The sequence below is a fragment of the Culex pipiens genome, unplaced genomic scaffold (genome assembly GCF_016801865.2).
Source record: "Culex pipiens pallens isolate TS unplaced genomic scaffold, TS_CPP_V2 Cpp_Un0045, whole genome shotgun sequence".
In the NCBI taxonomy this organism is placed as follows: domain Eukaryota; kingdom Metazoa; phylum Arthropoda; class Insecta; order Diptera; family Culicidae; genus Culex; species Culex pipiens.
In genome coordinates this window covers 20,937-27,695 of record NW_026292862.1, presented here as the reverse complement: position 1 = coordinate 27,695, position 6,759 = coordinate 20,937, and the positions used below count along the sequence as shown (strand labels likewise).

General features: G+C 33.8%; 1 long non-coding RNA gene across 1 annotated transcript; it reads right to left on the bottom strand.

Annotated features, from left to right (window-relative positions):
• Nucleotides 1-236: 236 nt before the first annotated feature.
• Nucleotides 237-2,983, bottom strand: LOC120425001 (uncharacterized). Its single transcript, XR_005606457.2, has 2 exons — nucleotides 442-2,983; nucleotides 237-379 (listed from the first exon to the last, which is right to left on the bottom strand). It is a non-coding gene; the product is annotated as an uncharacterized LOC120425001 (long non-coding RNA).
• Between the last annotated feature and the right edge of the window lie 3,776 nt (nucleotides 2,984-6,759).

The window sequence follows — 6,759 nt, the reverse complement described above, 5'->3', positions numbered from 1 at the left end:
GCACGAAAATCCGCTGAGTGATTGCACTGGTTCGATTCTATCGGGAGGTTGAAATCAACGGCGCGCATTCCAATATTCAGGTCCGGAGCGCGATATTTTGGCGGATTCCGATAGCACTCGCTTCCCTTCATTAAAATCTTCACAATTCAGCACTTAACGAGTAGCACACACATCAACACACATTGCACCGTGCCGTTTTTGGTCCAGATGCGACCACCAAAACATTTTCGCCCAAAGTCTTTTTTGCTGGCGCATTTGCTTGGATGCGACGGACGGCTACTTCTGGAGGCTTGTCGATCTTGGTGATGCTCGTAGAGAAATTTCAGAAAGTGGTTCCTGAACAAGCTGCCAAAGGATTTCCGCATTGTACTGCAGCAGTCTGGAGACAAGAAAAGATTAAATTGATGATCTATGATTGTAATCAAGAACTGTCTCACTCACCTTGAAATTAGCGATCCCCCTCCGGAATCTGCTTGAGTACCGGAACTGGCAAATAGCTCTCGGGTACCGGACATCAAGTCTCCTCTAAGGCACACAAAACTGCCAAAAGATTTCGAAGGGTTCTGGTTGCCAAAACACCTTAGCAGCAAATAAAATTTTCACGCGACTGTTGTGATCGCACAGTTCAAGATGGCTGACTTTGACAATCGTGCACGCAGCGATGCAAAGCAGCAAAAACGGGTGAAATTCAAATAGAACTGATGTATTTAAAATTAAGTAACATGATTGAATATTCAGACAAATCATATGCTCCAGCTATGTGCATCATAAGAGACACAAAATTACATTTAATTAATATTAATATCCAGTAAAATTGCCCATATAATCAAGAATTTGGGTTTTGCAAAATTGTTTGGCGATTACGTCTGGTAAGATGTAAAATTAGGTTGATTTTTTTGATACGTGCTTTTAATTTCAGTCAATGTTTCAATTACGTCAAGAGTAATTTTCATATTTTTTTAGTGTGTAAGGAAGAATTTTGTCAAGCAACTCTTTCGCAATTAATTTTTCAAACTTTAAAAATATTTGTTGAATTCGAATTGCAGTGATAAACGATTAAAATATTGAAAGAAAAATTAAATAACACTCTAACAAGGCGAACAAAAGCGAAGTGGATGGAAATTGGAAAATTTAATTCATGGAAAAATAAAAGAAACCCCCAGACCGCTCTCTTTCTCCAAGAAAAAAAAATGAAAATATTTGTGAAACTGCTTTCAGATGGGTGCCGCCGTGTGGCTCCTAATGGTGGGTTGTGCTGGAGCTGGCAGCTGGCACTGCTGTGGAATTCGATTAAAAGCTGAGAGTGAGCTGTGGGTGGTGGAAATTTTCCATGGCACGAGCGTAAAACGTCTGCGTTTTTTTTATCGACAGTGTCTGATGAAAAATATGTTACGATGATGTATAAAAAGATTGAATATTATTTAAACAACTAAACAATTGAGGGAATTAATAATCAGTTCCAAACCTAGCAACAAGAAGAATAGTCATTTTTGGTCTGATTTTTTTTAAATTGAAGATGCAAATATGAATTGGTTCGCGTTTTAAATATAAATATTTTTTTTGAGATTAATTAAAGCTAATTAATGATTCAAATAACTTTTTAGATAAACTAGAGTAGTTCTCTTCGATTTACTTTTTTCCACATCTTTCATGTTGTATTTTGTTGTTTGGATGAAAGTTTGTACATGCATTCCCTATGTCAAAAGAAGCCATTTTGCATCGATATTTTTTCCATTCAAGATTTAATACAATATAACGGGCTGGTCATGCAAAATAGGCATGTGACTATGGGTTGGAAAGCACGGGTAACGACTTTTTAGAAAATAAAGTATTTATTTTATTCAACTTTTTTATCGAGCAATTCCAGCTCAAATCAGAAAATTTTCTGATAATGTTGTACCCGACCCTCTCCAATAACAATGAAACTTTGTAGACATGTTATCCTGGGCTTATATAAGCCATTTTTATGTATATGGAGCCATGGTATATGAATTATATTTTCGACCATTTTTTGGCATTACCTTAAAGTTTAACTTTGAAACTTAAAATTTGTAAGCAAAACTCATAGAAGTGGTGTGTATTTTTCTCTTCGTGGTTTTTTTCAGAAAGCTTGTCCAATTCTTACAAGTTTGCCTTTGCTCACTTTTTGATACGATGCAACGGCTCTGAGATAAAGTAATTTTTAAATTACGAAATAATTTCAATGGCAGCATATTTAAGTTTGAAAATGCCTGAAATTTTAATGAATATCTCTAAAACCAATACCAACATCTTGTCGGTTTTTGAAAAAAGTGCATTTTTACCAATTTATTTTCGTCAATTCAATGCCAAGATACAGTCATTTTAGTAAGATAAAAGTGGTGAATTTTCAATATTTCCCATGAAAACTCAATTTTAATACTTGCACCACTGTTTCAGTTACTGCTAACATCTTAAATGTTTCCAAACCTTATACAGTCATGCCCCGGTTTTGCACGCCTCGGTTTTGCACTGCCCCGGTTTTGCTTCGATCATCTGCCTCGGTTAAGCACGGTCCAGTGCTTAACTGAAGCACAGAGCTTATGGGATTTTGGCTATATATATGGAGACATTGACTATTATCATATGAAAAATCATGCAAACATCAAAAAATTATAGTGTTTTGGAATCGGGTTGATGGCAGCTATCCATTTCAATTATAATCACATGAAAATTTTCACAAAAATACGTTTCTCGAAAAAATATTCAAGATTATATTTATTGCAATATAAGTATCAAATTATTTTATTTGCATACAATTTAAATGCAAAAACAACATTTTTGAAAAAACTCAAAATTTTCTAAAAACTACGTATTTTTGAAAAAATACTCCAAATTTCAGTGTTTTACAATATGGGCATCAAACGATCAGAATTTTGCCATACATTTCAAATGTAATTAAAACCTTTTTAGAATATACATTTTTTTTACAAAACTATGTATTTTCGGTTTTTTTCAAATTTCAGTTTTTCACAATATGGGTACCAAACGATCAGAATTTTGTCATACATTTCGAATGCAATGTCAAATTATTTTTAAATATTAAATTATCATAAAACTACGTATTTTCGAAAAAAAAATACTCCAAATTTCAGTTTTTCACAATAACTATCAAATGATCGGAATTTTTTCATTCATTTCGAAAGTTATAACATTTTTTTGAAAATTCTAGAAATTTTCACAAAACTTATTTTTTTGAAAAAAATACTCTGAATTTAATTTTTTTTTACAATATGGGTATTAAACGATCGGGATTTTTTTTTTCAAAAATACGCAATTTTGTGAAAATTTTGAGTATTTAAAAAAAGTTGATTAGAAAAAAACGGAAATTTGGAGTATTTTTTTTCGTAAATACGTAGTTTTGAGAAAATTTTGAATATTTTCAAAAATATTGTTATTACATCCGAAATGTATGAAATAATTCTGATCATTTGATACCCATATTTTATTAAAAATAATTTTGAATATTGTTTCGAGAAACATGGCATTTTAAAAATATAGGAAAAATACGTATTCTTGTGAAAATTATCATATAATTATAATTGCAATGGATAGGTGCTATTATTCCGATTCCAATACATTATATTTTTTCCCACATAGCCAAAATCACAAGTCTATTCACGCCAGGTTACACATGACGCCATTTTGGATTTTTTTGGGGTCAATATTTAGAGAAAAATTAGTGCTATTTAGTGCTCCAAGAGCAGATTTAATGCTCTTCAAATTTCCATACAAACTCCCATGCAAAATAGTGACATTCACGCCAGGTTACACATGCCGCCATTTTGTTTTTTTGGGTCAATATTTAGAAAAAAATGAGTGCTTTTTAAAATATGTCAACTATGAATTAATGATTTTTCAACTTGTATGAATTAGTGCTCTGGCTGGTGATGAGCAATAGACATGAAATTGAAGATATACTTTGATTTTGACCAAAATTAATGACTCTGGCTGGTGAGGAGCAATAGACATGAAATTGAAAATATACATTGATTTTGGCCTGAATTAATGATTTTTCAACTTGTATGAATTAGTGCTCTGGCTGGTGATGAGCAGTAGACATGAAATTGAAAATATACTTTGATTTTGGCCTTAATTAATGATTTTTCAACTTGTATGAAAAATCATTAATTTAGGTCAAAATTAATGTATATTTTCAATGTCATGTCTATTGCTCATCACCAGCCAGATGTAAATTGAAAATATACTTTCGCCTAAATTAATGATTTTTCAACTTGTATGAAAAATCATTAATTTAGGTCAAAATTAATGTATATTTTCAATTTCATGTCTATTGCTCATCACCAGCCAGAGCACTAATTCATACAAGTTGAAACATCATTAAATTAGGTCAAAATCAATATATATTTCCAATTTCATGTCTATTGTTCATCACCAGCCAGAGAATTAATTCATACAATTTGAAAAATCATTAATTCAAAGTTAACATATATTAAATAGCAATAATTTTTCTCTAAATATTGACCCCAAAAAATCCAAAATGGCGGCATGTGTAATCTGGCGTGAGCGTCAATATTTTGTATGGAAATTTGAAGAGCACTAAATCTGCCCTTGGAGCACTAAATAGCACTATTTTTTCTCTAAATATTGACCCAAAAAAAAAAACCAAAATGGCGGCATGTGTAACCAGGCGTGAGTGTCAATATTTTGTATGTGAGTTTGTATGGAAATTTGAAGAGCACTAAATCTGCCCTTGGATCAGTAAATAGCACTAATTTTTCTCTAAATATTGGCGCCGGAAAAATCCTAAATGGCGTCATGTGTAACCTGGCGTGGATAGACTTAAATCCCATAAGCTCTGAGCTTCAGTTATGCACGCCTCGGTTTTGCATTCCCCATATACGGTGCTGAACCGAGGCATGACTGTACATTGTTTTCTAACGGCAATTTACAAGCAAAATCTTTTGTTTTCATTAATTTGACTACGTGACGTGACGTGACTTCGTAAGCGCCATGACGAAGAAATGTATTTTAAATTAACCGCCATTAGTGCAACAAAAACAATATTTTTCAAGATTTTGATGCAAATTGCTTTTCATGAATTGTTTATTTTTTTATAATTCATTTCTTTTTTTTCACTACATTGACCGCAGAAGCAAATCTTAACCTTCGGGAAGTCGCTTGTTTTCGCATTTCTTACAAGACTTAGTGTCCTTACAAACTGTGTACAAAGTACACGTAGGCACCTGCCGATGGGTTAAAAACAGTTTTCTTATCATGAAGAATGGGTTGATGGGTTAGGTTGTCTTTTACAATTTTATTGAGTTATTTAATGGACATTTTTTAGATTTAGTCCAAATGCGCTGTTTTTATCAAATTCAGTCTAATTTCAGTAGTTGAACCCTCGTTTTGTTGGTTGGAGCCCAGTAGTTTCGCACCTTAAACCCACAAACCACAACCCAGAAATAATTAACTTTCCCATCACCTTATCCGCTCAATCTACAAAATTCTCTGAATTCCAAATCCTTCACCACACACCACGCTTTCCTGGGAAATTCCATTATTCCAACGACACGTGTCGCTCCAAAATAACCTAATTGGCTCCGTTTGGCTGTTTGAACTCTCCGTGCGCCTTCAGATGTGGCATTGCTCCTTACAACCACGTGCACGTGCCAAACCTCCCCCCCAACCCCCTCAAAATCCCCTCAATTCGTGTCCATGACCTCTCTTTCGCCGAAGTTGGCTTCTCAGTGAACTACGTGAACTCCCGGAAACCGAATCAAACACTTTGAGCCGCCAAAATCCGCGCAGCAAACAAATAAGGCGAAAACATAAAAATTTGCCTGCCTCTTCGGACTGACTGAGTCGATCGAACTTGAGTTATGCTTTTTTCTCTATTGCACACATTTCAAGTGAGATAAAAACGAAATCCGCCTTAAATCACAGTTGGAAAAAATGTGACAAAAATATAAAATAAATAAATTTAATTCATACCATTTTAGAAACTTATTATTTTAAAAGATTTTTTTTTTGAAATATTTTCCAATTTATCATCTCTACATCAGTGTGTAATCTTCTGCCCCTCTGACTGAGCTTGCAGTCAGAAAAATGCCAGCACTGAGTTTTCCCGGGGATCACGAATCGGCATGGCGTAGGCAGGCCGGCTGAAGGAAGAAGTGATGAGCTGGGCATCAACGGCAGCTTTTTCCCCGAATCTCTGGTGCTTTATCAAAAGTGTTTTTATATCCCGTCGAAAGCGAACGCGATACCAACGTGGGAAGGCCTAAGACAGTAGGTAGTAGAGAGTGGGTAGGATCATTGGGGGGCTTTGGGGGTGTTTGGGGGAGATCAGGAAAAAAAAAAACGAATTGATTAAGCTTTATTCATGATATTAAGTCGAGATAACGGTTGATGGGTTTTCGAAAAGGTATAGTATTTTTGGTAATATTTTATTTAATACAAAGTTCAATTCATTTTTTTCTTTCAATGCAAAAAATATAATTGATTGAACAGATTGTTCCATAATGTAACTTCTTTTCTATTTATTTTTCTTCTTTGTACATTACATTTCCATCGCAGATTAATCACAAAGGTAAAAGATAAAGAACAGTCAATTAATGATCTCTTTTCTCTGATTCTTCGCCGATTTTTTTTTTAAGTTTATAGAAATCGTCAAAAAGATAAGATTTATCACTTTTGTTACTTTTGACTTTGTTGAAAAACAATAAGAAAGGATGGTTTTCAGCAATTCTTTTCTGTTCAAAATATTGTTTTCATGTT